Genomic DNA, 14,826 nt, shown 5'->3' with positions numbered 1-14,826 from the left:
GACTTAGGAAAGAAACTGAAGGCAAGGACATCTAAGGTAATATTCTCGGAATTATTATCCGTGCCACGCGCTAGTCCAGGGAGGCAGAGGGAGATTAGGGAGGTAAATGTGTGGCTTAGGGATTGGTGCAGGAAAGAGGGGTTTGTGTTCCTGGAACACTGGGCGGACTTCTCATTCAGACGCCATCTCTTTTGTCGTGACGGATTGCACCTGACTGAGGAGGGGGCAGCGGTGCTGGGGGGAAGGATGGTTAGAAGGTTGGAGGAGATTTTAAACTAGGAGCCTGGGGGGAGGGTTTAGCTAAAAACTACGGGTCATGCAGTGAGAATAGTGGGGATGGCGGTAGTAAACAAAATGGGGGAGAAGTTGGGGGGAGGGTAAGAGCAGGCAGTAAGGTTATTAACATGGGTACTAAAAGGGATTTTACCAAAGCACTAACCAATGACGATTACAGGTCATCCTTGCCACATAAGGTGAAAGATGTCCCTAATGCAAGGGAAAATACTTATCTTAGTTGTATGTATGTAAACGCCAGAAGCATTACTGGTAAAAAGGGGGAACTAGAAATACTTGCAGCAAGCAAACAGTATGATATTATAGGCATTACTGAAACTTGGTGGGATGAATCTCATGATTGGACAGTCAATCTAGAGGGCTATACACTGTTTAGGAGAGACAGACTAAATAAAAAGGGTGGAGGGGTGTGTCTGTACGTAAAGCCGTTTTTAAAACCTAATATATGGGAAGATACTCAGGAGGGTACTGTAGACACTGTTGAGGCACTATGGGTAGAAATTGCATGCGGGTAAAAAGGAACAAAAAAGTTAGTATTGGGTGTATGCTATAGGCCGCCTGGTATCAACGCATCTGATGATGATGAATTGTTACTAAAGCAAATTGAAAAAGCAGCAGGAGTAGGAGACATAGTAGTGATGGGAGATTTTAACTATCCAGAGATAAACTGGAAAAACGACTTATGTGATACTGCTAGGGGCAGTATGTTTTTAAACACACTAAATGATAACTACCTAGTCCAACTAATTGAGGAACCAACTAGGTACAATGCAATCTTAGACCTGGTATTAACAAACAATCAGGATTTGGTATCGGGTATTATAGTAGGGGAACCCATAGGAAACAGCGACCATAATATGGTCACATTCAATATCAGTTTCTACAAACAGCCCTATACTGGCTCAACTAGGACTTTACATTTTAGCAAAGCAAATTTTGAAATGATGAGGGTATTTTTCAGGGATATTGAATGGGAAGGTTTGTTTTTAGGAAAAAATACTACGGAGAAATGGGAGGTACTAAAATTCCTGCTAGCTAAAAATACACTCAAATATATTCCTATGAGTAGCAAAAAAGGGAATAAAAATCATAAACCGATGTGGCTTAACAAAAAGATTAAGGAACTTATGGGCAAGAAAAGGCGAGCATTTAAAAAATACAAATCTGACGGGGAAGCAGAGTCATTTCAGCACTATAAGGAATGTAACAAAAATTGCAAAAAGGAAATAAGAGCGGCTAAAGTAGAAACTGAAAAACTAGTAGCAAAAGAAAGCAAAGCAAATCCCAAAAAATTCTTTAAATACATCAATAGCAAGAGATTAAAAAAGGAGAGTATAGGCCCTTTGAAGGACACGTTGGGAGTCTTAAGCAAAAATGATAATGACATAGCGAACACACTAAATGAGTTTTTTTCAACAGTATTCACTAGAGAGGACCCAATTCAGGGACTGACACACAATCTCAATAAGGACAATATCACACTGATAGGTACTTATTTAAGCGAGGAAGTAGTCTGTCACCGATTAAAACATTTAAAGATTAATAAATCACCAGGGCCCGATGGTATTCATCCAAGGGTTCTAATGGAGCTTCACTCTGAACTGGCAAAACCGCTATCTCTGATCTTTGAGGATTCAGTTATATCAGGTATGGTTCCCAAAGACTGGCGTATAGCGGAAGTAGTGCCTATATTCAAAAAGGGAAGCAAAGCTGAACCAGGTAATTATAGACCAGTTAGTCTTACATCTATAGTGGGGAAAGTATTGGAAGGTATTCTAAGAGATAGTATTCAGAAGTTCCTTGAAACCAATAAGGTCATTAAAAGGAATCAACATGGGTTTATGAAGGACAGATCCTGTCAAACCAACTTACTTGGCTTTTATGAAACAGTAAGCGCAAACCTAGATCAGGGTAAAGACGTGGATGTAATCTTTTTAGACTTTGCCAAAGCGTTTGATACTGTACCACACATGAGACTTATATACAAGCTACAAGAATCAGGGCTAGGAAGCACAATATGCACTTGGGTCAAAAACTGGTTAGATAATAGGAAGCAGCGCGTTGTGGTTAATGGATATTTTTCAACTTGGACTGAAGTGCTAAGTGGTGTGCCGCAAGGCTCAGTATTAGGACCGCTATTGTTCAATATTTTCATTAACGACCTAACAGAAGGTCTAGAGAGCATGGTGTCAATTTTTGCAGATGATACCAAATTGTGTAAGGCTATAAATACAGAGGAGGATGCCGAGTCTCTTCAGAACGACTTAGTTAAATTAGAAGCATGGGCAGCCAAATGGAGAATGCGCTTCAACACAGACAAGTGTAAGGTAATGCACTGTGGTAACAAGAACAAAAATTACACCTACCTACTAAATGGGGTAAAACTAGGGGATTCTGTACTGGAAAAGGACTTAGGTGTCCTCATAGATAGCAAGCTAAGCAGTAGTACCCAAAGTAGGACTGCAGCAAAGAAGGCTAATAAGATATTAGCATGCATAAAACGGGGTATTGATGCTAGGGACGAGAGTATTATACTCCCATTATATAAATCACTAGTGAGGCCACACCTTGAATACTGTGTACAGTTCTGGGCACCGTACTACAAAAAGGATATCCTGGAGCTTGAAAAGGTACAAAGGAGGGAGACCAAACTAATTAAGGGCATGGAGACGATGGAATACAAGGAAAGGCTTGAAAGACTAGGCATGTTTACATTGGAAAAGCGGAGACTAAGAGGGGATATGATCAACATCTACAAATATATAAGGGGACAATACTCAGAGCTTGCGCGGGACCTGTTTTTGGTTAGATCAACACAGAGGACTCGTGGACACTCGCTCAGGTTAGAGGAGAGGAGATTCCGCACAATACGGCGTAAAGGCTTTTTCACGGTAAGGACAATACGTGTTTGGAATTCCCTACCCGAGGGAGTTGTAATGGCGGAATCTGTCAACACCTTTAAGAATGGGTTAGATAAATTCCTATTGGATAAGGATATCCAGGGGTATGGTGCATAGTCATGCATTATAGTTACTATTTAGTCAAATCATCATGCAGAGGACACCACAAATAGGTTGAACTCGATGGACAATTGTCTTTTTTCAACCTCAGATACTATGTTACTATGTTACTATGACAACATCACGTCAGTCGCCCACGTAAACAGACAGGGCGGCACGAGAAGCAGGAGGGCAATGGCAGAAGCTGCAAGGATTCTTCGCTGGGCGGAAAATCATGTGATAGCACTGTCAGCAGTGTTCATTCCGGGAGTGGACAACTGGGAAGCAGACTTCCTCAGCAGACACGACCTCCACCCGGGAGAGTGGGGACTTCACCCAGAAGTCTTCCACCTGATAGTAAACCGTTGGGAAAAACCAAAGGTGGACATGATGGCGTCCCGTCTAAACAAAAAACTAGACAGATATTGCGCCAGGTCAAGGGACCCTCAGGCAATAGCGGTGGACGCTCTGGTAACGCCGTGGGTGTACCAGTCAGTGTATGTGTTCCCTCCTCTGCCTCTCATACCAAAAGTACTGAGAATCATAAGAAGGAGAGGAGTAAGAACTATACTCGTGGTTCCGGATTGGCCAAGAAGGACTTGGTACCCGGAACTTCAAGAGATGCTCACGGACGAACCGTGGCCTCTACCTCTAAGAAAGGACCTGCTCCAGCAGGGGCCTTGTCTGTTCCAAGACTTACCGCGGCTGCGTTTGACGGCATGGCGGTTGAACGCCGGATCCTGAAGGAAAAAGGCATTCCAGATGAAGTCATCCCTACCCTGGTCAAGGCCAGGAAGGATGTAACCGCAAAACATTATCACCGCATTTGGCGAAAATATGTTGCGTGGTGTGAGGCCAAGAAGGCCCCTACAGAGGAATTTCAACTGGGTCGTTTCCTCCATTTCCTGCAAACAGGACTATCTATGGGCCTAAAATTAGGGTCCATTAAGGTTCAAATTTCGGCCCTGTCGATTTTCTTCCAGAAAGAACTGGCTTCCGTGCCTGAAGTTCAGACATTTGTAAAAGGGGTACTGCATATACAGCCTCCTTTTGTGCCTCCAGTGGCACCTTGGGATCTCAATGTTGTGTTGAGTTTCCTAAAGTCACATTGGTTTGAACCACTCACCACTGTGGACTTAAAATATCTCACATGGAAGGTGACGATGCTGTTAGCCCTGGCTTCAGCCAGGCGTGTGTCAGAATTGGCGGCTTTATCATATAAAAGCCCTTACTTAATTTTTCATTCTGACAGGGCAGAATTGAGGACTCGTCCTCAATTTCTACCTAAGGTGGTTTCTGCATTTCACATGAACCAACCTATTGTGGTACCTGCGGCTACTAGGGACTTGGAGGACTCTAAGTTGCTTGACGTTGTCAGGGCCCTGAAAATATGTTTCCAGGACGGCTGGAGTCAGAAAATCTGACTCACTGTTTATCCTGTATGCACCCAACAAACTGGGTGCTCCTGCTTCTAAGCAGACGATTGCTCGTTGGATTTGTAGTACAATTCAGCTTGCACATTCTGTGGCAGGCCTGCCACAGCCAAAATCGGTAAAAGCCCATTCCACAAGGAAAGTGGGCTCATCTTGGGCGGCTGCCCGAGGGGTCTCGGCTTTACAACTTTGCCGAGCAGCTACTTGGTCAGGGGCAAACACGTTTGCTAAATTCTACAAATTTGATACCCTGGCTGAGGAGGACCTGGAGTTCTCTCATTCGGTGCTGCAGAGTCATCCGCACTCTCCCGCCCGTTTGGGAGCTTTGGTATAATCCCCATGGTCCTTACGGAGTCCCAGCATCCACTAGGACGTCAGAGAAAATAAGATTTTACTTACCGATAAATCTATTTCTCGTAGTCCGTAGTGGATGCTGGGCGCCCATCCCAAGTGCGGATTGTCTGCAATACTTGTATATAGTTATTGTTACAAAAATTCGGGTTATTATTGTTGTGAGCCATCTTTTCAGAGGCTCCCTTTCGTTTTATCATACTGTTAACTGGGTTCAGATCACGAGTTGTACGGTGTGATTGGTGTGGCTGGTATGAGTCTTACCCGGGATTCAATATCCTTCCTTATTATGTACGCTCGTCCGGGCACAGTATCCTAACTGAGGCTTGGAGGAGGGTCATAGGGGGAGGAGCCAGTGCACACCACCTGATCCTAAAGCTTTTATTCTTGTGCCCTGTCTCCTGCGGAGCCGCTATTCCCCATGGTCCTTACGGAGTCCCAGCATCCACTACGGACTACGAGAAATAGATTTATCGGTAAGTAAAATCTTATTTTACAGTGCCTTGCTAAAGTATTCACCACCCTTGGCATTTGACCTATTTTGTTACATTACAGTTGGTGAAGTGAAATGAGAAAAATGTATATAAAAAATGTTTTATAAATAAAAATCTGAAAATTGGCATTTGCATATGTATTCACCCCCTTTGCTATGAAGCCTTTCAAAAGTTCTGGTGCAACCAATTACCTTCAGAAGTCACATAATTAGTGAAATGAAGTCCTCCTGTGTGCAATCTAAGTGTCATATGATCGGTCAGTATAAACACACCCCAGAGGCTGCTACACCACTAAGCAAGAGGCATCACACCATGAAGACCAAGGAGCTCTCCAAACAAGTCAGGGACAAAGTTGCTGAGAAGTGCAAGTCAGGGATGGGTTATAAAAAAATATCCAAATCTTTGATGATCCCCCGGAGCACCATCAAATCTGTCATCTTCAAATGGAAAGAACATGGTACCACAACAAACCTGCCAAGAGAGGGCCGGCCACCAAAACTCACAGACCGGGCAAGGAGGGCATTAATCAGAGAGGCAGCACAGAGACCAAAGGTAACTCTGAAGTTGCTGCAGAGTTCCACAGCAAAGACTGGTGTATCAGCGCATGTGACCACAATAAGCCGTACACTCCATAGAGCTGGGCTTTATGGAAGAGTGGCCAGAAAAAAGCCATTACTTAGTGTTAAAAATAAGAAGGCACGTTTTGAGTTTGCCAAATGTCATGTGGACGACTCCCCAAATGTATGGTGGAAGGTGCTCTGGTCAGATGAGACTAAAATTTAACTTTTCATCCACCAAGGAAAACGCTATGTCTGGTGCAAACCCAACACATCCCATCACCCCAAGAACACCATCCCCACAGTGAAACGTGGTGGCAGCATCATGCTGTGGGGTTGTTTTTCAGCAGCAGGGACTGGGAAACTGTTTCGAGTCCAGGGAAAGATTGATGGTGCTAAATACAGGGATATTCTTGAGCAAAACCTGTTTCAGTCTGCCTGTGATGTGTTGGAATGGCCTAGTCAAAGCCCAGATCTCAATCCAATTCAGAATCTGGGGTCAGACTTGAAGATTGCTGCTCACAAGCGGAAACCATCCAACATGAAGGAGCTGGAGCAGTTTTGCCTTGAGGAATGGGCAAAAATCCCAGTGGCAAGATATGGCAAGCTCATAGACTTATCCAAAGCGACTTGCAGCTGTAATTACCGCAAAAGGTGGCTCTACAAAGTCGTGACTTTAGGGAGGGGAATACTTATGCACACTGAAGTTTTCTGTTATTTTTTTCCTATTTGTTGTTTGCTTCACAATAAAAAATAAAATAAAAACACATCTTCAAAGTTGTAGCCATGTTCTGTGAATGAGATGATGCAAACCTTCAAACAATCCATTTTAATTCCAGGTTGTGAGGCAACAAAACATGAAAAATGCAAAGTGAATACTTTAGCAAGGCACTGTATGTACGTCCTGTTTGCCCCACTGTCCCGCGCTGCGGGGTTTTGTGTCTCCTTCACAAACCAGTCTTTACTTCCACAACTAAAAGCAGCCTGTATTGTCGGTGGGAGTGAGGGGTTACTAAACGTGTGTGTGTGTGTGTGTGTGTGTGTGTGTGTGTGTGTGTGTGTGTGTGGCCTGACGCCCCTGTGCTCAGGCACTGCGTTCCCCCTCATTAACAGCTAGGCTACTGTTTATTTGTAGTATACAGCCTGATGCTCAGCGGGGCTGGGGGCTGACTGCGGACCCCCCTGGAGATAATAGTGAATAGAGGGATTGTGCAGCTGACTGCCGGCTTCTTTCCACAGCACAAGGGTAAATAAAATCCTGGTCACATAAATGTATTCTATCTGGGGGTGTCTGGTAACACAGATGTGTTTATTCAGGGAATAGGACTTAGCGCCTCCCAGTAGGATGAAGTCCGGCTGCATCCTGCGCTGGAGACGGAAGTGCGGTCACTTTTACACCCTCAGCAAGGAGGAGCCAGAAGAATGTATGAGCCTATCGCCCTAATAAGTACTGACGAGCGCTGTACCGTCACCCTGTAGTAACTCTGCACTGTGTAGCCTGGCGCAGGGACGCTTTCGGTAGAAAACTAGAAATAACCTCATTAGTTTGCATCATGTTGTTGTTTAATAAGATTATTCATTTTTATTTTATTTGTTTGTGAACATTGACGTTTACCCGTCGGCTTCAGACAGTGGGGGATAATTTCCCAACCGATTCACATGGACACTAGCGGCGTCACTGCAGACTGGGGCGATCATGACGCATGTGCGCTGCTGTAGCTCTGAGTTTCGCTGTTTGGTCATGGGCCCAGTATGGGTGTGTCAGAGGTGGCGAAAACGCCTTCATTTACCAATTCTTATTGATGTGTCCACATTATATAAAACATATATTTACACATAAAATAGAAATATATGGAAGCGACTTTTGAAATCAACTGTTATTAAAAAAATAAATAAAAATAAAATACATTTTTATATATATATATATATATATTTATTTATTTATTTATTTATTTTTGATTCAGTAGTCGCTTCCACACCATTTGATGGCGCCAAGCCTGGGAAAGCCGCCGTCCCCTAGAAAAACCATCGCCATTGAGAGAGAAGACCGTGACAGGAACATGGTATAAGAAGAAATATCTTTAAGACCAGACCTATTGGAGCTCATGAGAAGTTATATGTCGGCAAGCTCTATGTGGGCGGGTCAGTACTGACACAATTGTGAAGTTGAAGCATTTGTAACCGACTCGCCGTGTTGGCAGTATAACTTGAAAAATGATTGCAAAGCAACAGCGGTAACCGCCGACACCATTAAAATGCTTTAACGTTAGCACCGTGTCAGCATTGTCCCGTCCACTTCCCCCACCATTAATTTTCTTGTTGAATAGTTTCCTGCAGCCTCTCAGAAGAGGGAGTGTATCTGAGGGGGAGGTAGGACTGGGTTTGGGCCCCCTCGTTCTCTGTCTGGTGAAAGCTGTGTGACGTTTTCTCCTCCGTCCGTTCTGTGCTATAGCAGTAAGCTGTACCTCCATCGGGTGCGCACCTACCAGCAGCTACTTACACAGTGCACCCCAGATGGCTGCCTCGGATGGCGCCCCCGTGGCCGGTATGTGTGTACTACATGTGGATATGGGATGTAGTCTATATACTAGCTGTCGGGATCCTACCGTTCAGGGGACTGACGCCGGAATCCCGACATCTGGTGAAATACTGACGCCCGGAATCCCAACACACGCTTGGTATTCCCACTCGGTTGGTGGGAATAGAACCTGTGGGGAGTAAGGGGACTCGCTGTGGGTGTAGTGACAGTCTGCATTCCGTGGATGTGTTCATACAGGATATATAATGACACACGTCCGTATTCCTGTACATGCCTCGGTCTGTGTATGCCTCATCTCCCGGCCGCCTCACCTGGTACCCGGGGGTGGGATGAACAATGACATGGATACCCCAGCGCTAGGATGCTGTAACCCCCCCATTCTCTGCTAGGTGTGACCTATTCCACCCAGGGTAATCCTGTGTAGTGCGCCTAAGATGGCTGCCTCACCTGTTACCTTTCATGGGTGGAACATATATCTCGTGGAAGTTATACCCAAAATGTCTGCACCAAGCCTGTGTTATGTCTGCCCCTAGCCTGCGTTATGTCTGCCCCAAGCCTGCGTTATGTCTGCCCCTAGCCTGCGTTATGTCTGCCTCAAGCCTGCGTTATGTCTGCCCCTAGCCTGCGTTATGTCTGCCCCAAGCCTGCGTTATGTCTGCGCCAAGCCTGCGTTATGTCTGCCCCAAGCCTGCGTTATGTCTGCCCCAAGCCTGCGTTATGTCTGCCCCAAGCCTGCGCCATGTCTGCCCCAAGCCTGCGTTATGTCTGCCCCAAGCCTGCGTTATGTCTGCCCCTAGCCTGCGTTATGTCTGCCCCAAGCCTGCGCCATGTCTGCCCCAAGCCTGCGCCATGTCTGCCCCAAGCCTGCGTTATGTCTGCCCCAAGCCTGCGTTATGTCTGCCCCAAGCCTGCGTTATGTCTGCCCCAAGCCTGCGTTATGTCTGCCCCAAGCCTGCGTTATGTCTGCCCCAAGCCTGCGTTATGTCTGCCCCTAGCCTGCGTTATGTCTGCCCCTAGCCTGCGTTATGTCTGCCCCAAGCCTGCGTTATGTCTGCCCCAAGCCTGCGTTATGTCTGCCCCAAGCCTGCGTTATGTCTGCCCCAAGCCTGCGTTATGTCTGCCCCAAGCCTGCGTTATGTCTGCCCCAAGCCTGCGTTATGTCTGCCCCAAGCCTGCGTTATGTCTGCCCCAAGCCTGCGTTATGTCTGCCCCAAGCCTGCGTTATGTCTGCCCCAAGCCTGCGTTATGTCTGCCCCAAGCCTGCGTTATGTCTGCCCCAAGCCTGCGTTATGTCTGCCCCAAGCCTGCGTTATGTCTGCCCCAAGCCTGCGCCATGTCTGCCCCAAGTCTGCGTCATGTTTGCCCCAAGCCTGCGTTATGTCTGCCCCAAGCCTGCGCCATGTCCGCCCCTAGCCTGCGTTAGGTCTGCCCCATGTCTGCCCCTAGCCTGCGTTATGTCTGCCCCTAGCCTGCGTTATGTCTGCCCCTAGCCTGCGTTATGTCTGCCCCTAGCCTGCGTTATGTCTGCGCCAAGCCTGCGTTGTCTGCGCCAAGCCTGCGTTGTCTGCGCCAAGCCTGCGTTATGTCTGCGCCAAGCCTGCGTTATGTCTGCGCCAAGCCTGCGCTATGTCTGCGCCAAGCCTGCGTTATGTCTGCGCCAAGCCTGCGTTATGTCTGCCCCAAGCCTGCGTTATGTCTGCCCCAAGCCTGCGTTATGTCTGCCCCAAGCCTGCGTTATGTCTGCCCCTAGCCTGCGTTATGTCTGCCCCTAGCCTGCGTTATGTCTGCCCCTAGCCTGCGTTATGTCAGCGCCAAGCCTGCGTTGTCTGCGCCAAGCCTGCGTTATGTCTGCGCCAAGCCTGCGTTATGTCTGCGCCAAGCCTGCGTTATGTCTGCGCCAAGCCTGCGTTATGTCTGCCCCTAGCCTGCGTTATGTCTGCCCCAAGCCTGCGTTATGTCTGCCCCAAGCCTGCGTTATGTCTGCCCCTAGCCTGCGTTATGTCTGCCCCTAGCCTGCGTTATGTCTGCCCCTAGCCTGCGTTATGTCTGCGCCAAGCCTGCGTTGTCTGCGCCAAGCCTGCGTTGTCTGCGCCAAGCCTGCGTTATGTCTGCGCCAAGCCTGCGTTATGTCTGCGCCAAGCCTGCGCTATGTCTGCGCCAAGCCTGCGTTATGTCTGCGCCAAGCCTGCGTTATGTCTGCCCCAAGCCTGCGTTATGTCTGCCCCAAGCCTGCGTTATGTCTGCCCCAAGCCTGCGTTATGTCTGCCCCTAGCCTGCGTTATGTCTGCCCCTAGCCTGCGTTATGTCTGCCCCTAGCCTGCGTTATGTCAGCGCCAAGCCTGCGTTGTCTGCGCCAAGCCTGCGTTATGTCTGCGCCAAGCCTGCGTTATGTCTGCGCCAAGCCTGCGTTATGTCTGCGCCAAGCCTGCGTTATGTCTGCCCCTAGCCTGCGTTATGTCTGCCCCAAGCCTGCGTTATGTCTGCCCCAAGCCTGCGTTATGTCTGCCCCTAGCCTGCGTTATGTCTGCCCCAAGCCTGCGTTATGTCTGCCCCTAGCCTGCGTTATGTCTGCCCCTAGCCTGCGTTATGTCTGCGCCAAGCCTGCGTTGTCTGCGCCAAGCCTGCGTTATGTCTGCGCCAAGCCTGCGTTATGTCTGCGCCAAGCCTGCGTTGTCTGCGCCAAGCCTGCGTTATGTCTGCGCCAAGCCTGCGTTATGTCTGCCCCAAGCCTGCGTTATGTCTGCCCCAAGCCTGCGTTATGTCTGCCCCAAGCCTGCGTTATGTCTGCCCCAAGCCTGCGTTATGTCTGCCCCAAGCCTGCGTTATGTCTGCCCCTAGCCTGCGTTATGTCTGCCCCAAGCCTGCGTTATGTCTGCCCCTAGCCTGCGTTATGTCTGCCCCTAGCCTGCGTTATGTCTGCCCCTAGCCCGCGTTATGTCTGCCCCAAGCCTGCGTTATGTCTGCCCCTAGCCTGCGTTATGTCTGCCCCTAGCCTGCGTTATGTCTGCCCCTAGCCTGCCCTAGCCTGTGTTATGTCTGCCCCTAGCCTGCGTTATGTCTGCCCCAAGCCTGCGTTATGTCTGCGCCAAGCCTGCGTTGTCTGCGCCAAGCCTGCGTTATGTCTGCGCCAAGCCTGCGTTGTCTGCGCCAAGCCTGCGTTATGTCTGCGCCAAGCCTGCGTTATGTCTGCGCCAAGCCTGCGTTATGTCTGCGCCAAGCCTGCGTTATGTCTGCCCCTAGCCTGCGTTATGTCTGCCCCAAGCCTGCGTTATGTCTGCCCCAAGCCTGCGTTATGTCTGCCCCTAGCCTGCGTTATGTCTGCCCCAAGCCTGCGTTATGTCTGCCCCTAGCCTGCGTTATGTCTGCCCCTAGCCTGCGTTATGTCTGCGCCAAGCCTGCGTTGTCTGCGCCAAGCCTGCGTTATGTCTGCGCCAAGCCTGCGTTATGTCTGCGCCAAGCCTGCGTTGTCTGCGCCAAGCCTGCGTTATGTCTGCGCCAAGCCTGCGTTATGTCTGCCCCAAGCCTGCGTTATGTCTGCCCCAAGCCTGCGTTATGTCTGCCCCAAGCCTGCGTTATGTCTGCCCCAAGCCTGCGTTATGTCTGCCCCAAGCCTGCGTTATGTCTGCCCCAAGCCTGCGTTATGTCTGCCCCTAGCCTGCGTTATGTCTGCCCCAAGCCTGCGTTATGTCTGCCCCTAGCCTGCGTTATGTCTGCCCCTAGCCTGCGTTATGTCTGCCCCAAGCCTGCGTTATGTCTGCCCCTAGCCTGCGTTATGTCTGCCCCAAGCCTGCGTTATGTCTGCCCCTAGCCTGCGTTATGTCTGCCCCTAGCCTGCGTTATGTCTGCCCCTAGCCTGCGTTATGTCTGCCCCAAGCCCGCGTTATGTCTGCCCCAAGCCTGCGTTATGTCTGCCCCTAGCCTGCGTTATGTCTGCCCCTAGCCTGCCCTAGCCTGTGTTATGTCTGCCCCTAGCCTGCGTTATGTCTGCCCCAAGCCTGCGTTATGTCTGCCCCAAGCCTGCGTTATGTCTGCCCCAAGCCTGCGTTATGTCTGCCCCAAGCCTGCGTTATGTCTGCCCCTAGCCTGCGTTATGTCTGCCCCTAGCCTGCGTTATGTCTGCCCCAAGCCTGCGTTATGCCTGCCCCAAGCCTGCGTTATGTCTGCCCCAAGCCTGCGTTATGTCTGCCCCTAGCCTGCGTTATGTCTGCCCCTAGCCTGCGTTATGTCTGCCCCTAGCCTGCGTTATGTCTGCCCCTAGCCTGCGTTATGTCTGCCCCTAGCCTGCGTTATGTCTGCCCCAAGCCTGCGTTATGTCTGCCCCTAGCCTGCGTTATGTCTGCCCCAAGCCTGCGTTATGTCTGCCCCAAGCCTGCGTTATGTCTGCCCCAAGCCTGCGTTATGTCTGCCCCAAGCCTGCGTTATGTCTGCCCCAAGCCTGCGTTATGTCTGCCCCAAGCCTGCGTTATGTCTGCCCCTAGCCTGCGTTATGTCTGCCCCAAGCCTGCGTTATGTCTGCCCCTAGCCTGCGTTATGTCTGCCCCTAGCCTGCGTTATGTCTGCGCCAAGCCTGCGTTGTCTGCGCCAAGCCTGCGTTATGTCTGCGCCAAGCCTGCGTTATGTCTGCGCCAAGCCTGCGTTGTCTGCGCCAAGCCTGCGTTATGTCTGCGCCAAGCCTGCGTTATGTCTGCCCCAAGCCTGCGTTATGTCTGCCCCAAGCCTGCGTTATGTCTGCCCCAAGCCTGCGTTATGTCTGCCCCAAGCCTGCGTTATGTCTGCCCCAAGCCTGCGTTATGTCTGCCCCTAGCCTGCGTTATGTCTGCCCCTAGCCTGCGTTATGTCTGCCCCAAGCCTGCGTTATGTCTGCCCCTAGCCTGCGTTATGTCTGCCCCTAGCCTGCGTTATGTCTGCCCCTAGCCCGCGTTATGTCTGCCCCAAGCCTGCGTTATGTCTGCCCCTAGCCTGCGTTATGTCTGCCCCTAGCCTGCCCTAGCCTGTGTTATGTCTGCCCCTAGCCTGCGTTATGTCTGCCCCAAGCCTGTGTTATGTCTGCGCCAAGCCTGCGTTGTCTGCGCCAAGCCTGCGTTATGTCTGCGCCAAGCCTGCGTTATGTCTGCGCCAAGCCTGCGTTATGTCTGCCCCAAGCCTGCGTTATGTCTGCCCCAAGCCTGCGTTATGTCTGCCCCTAGCCTGCGTTATGTCTGCCCCTAGCCTGCGTTATGTCTGCCCCAAGCCTGCGTTATGTCTGCCCCTAGCCTGCGTTATGTCTGCCCCAAGCCTGCGTTATGTCTGCCCCTAGCCTGCGTTATGTCTGCCCCTAGCCTGCGTTATGTCTGTCCCTAGCCTGCGTTATGTCTGCCCCAAGCCCGCGTTATGTCTGCCCCAAGCCTGCGTTATGTCTGCCCCTAGCCTGCGTTATGTCTGCCCCTAGCCTGCGTTATGTCTGCCCCAAGCCTGCGTTATGTCTGCCCCTAGCCTGCGTTATGTCTGCCCCTAGCCTGCGTTATGTCTGTCCCTAGCCTGCGTTATGTCTGCCCCAAGCCCGCGTTATGTCTGCCCCAAGCCTGCGTTATGTCTGCCCCTAGCCTGCGTTATGTCTGCCCCTAGCCTGCCCTAGCCTGTGTTATGTCTGCCCCTAGCCTGCGTTATGTCTGCCCCAAGCCTGCGTTATGTCTGCCCCTAGCCTGCGTTATGTCTGCCCCTAGCCTGCGTTATGTCTGTCCCTAGCCTGCGTTATGTCTGCCCCAAGCCCGCGTTATGTCTGCCCCAAGCCTGCGTTATGTCTGCCCCTAGCCTGCGTTATGTCTGCCCCTAGCCTGCCCTAGCCTGTGTTATGTCTGCCCCTAGCCTGCGTTATGTCTGCCCCAAGCCTGCGTTATGTCTGCCCCAAGCCTGCGTTATGTCTGCCCCAAGCCTGCGTTATGTCTGCCCCAAGCCTGCGTTATGTCTGCCCCTAGCCTGCGTTATGTCTGCCCCTAGCCTGCGTTATGTCTGCCCCAAGCCTGCGTTATGTCTGCCCCAAGCCTGCGTTATGTCTGCCCCAAGCCTGCGTTATGTCTGCCCCTAGCCTGCGTTATGTCTGCCCCTAGCCTGCGTTATGTCTGCCCCTAGCCTGCGTTATGTCTGCCCCTAGCCTGCGTTATGTCTGCCCCTAGCCTGCGT

At 50.4% G+C, this 14,826-nt stretch overlaps 1 protein-coding gene across 3 annotated transcripts in view; it reads left to right on the top strand.

The window, feature by feature from the left end:
• Positions 1-14,826, top strand: part of ABTB2 (ankyrin repeat and BTB domain containing 2) — a 309,105-nt gene that overhangs the window by 138,408 nt on the left and 155,871 nt on the right. The window lies entirely within an intron of this gene.

This window comes from Pseudophryne corroboree, unplaced genomic scaffold, assembly GCF_028390025.1.
Source record: "Pseudophryne corroboree isolate aPseCor3 unplaced genomic scaffold, aPseCor3.hap2 scaffold_677, whole genome shotgun sequence".
Taxonomy (NCBI): domain Eukaryota; kingdom Metazoa; phylum Chordata; class Amphibia; order Anura; family Myobatrachidae; genus Pseudophryne; species Pseudophryne corroboree.
This window is presented reverse-complemented; position numbering and strand designations above follow the sequence as displayed.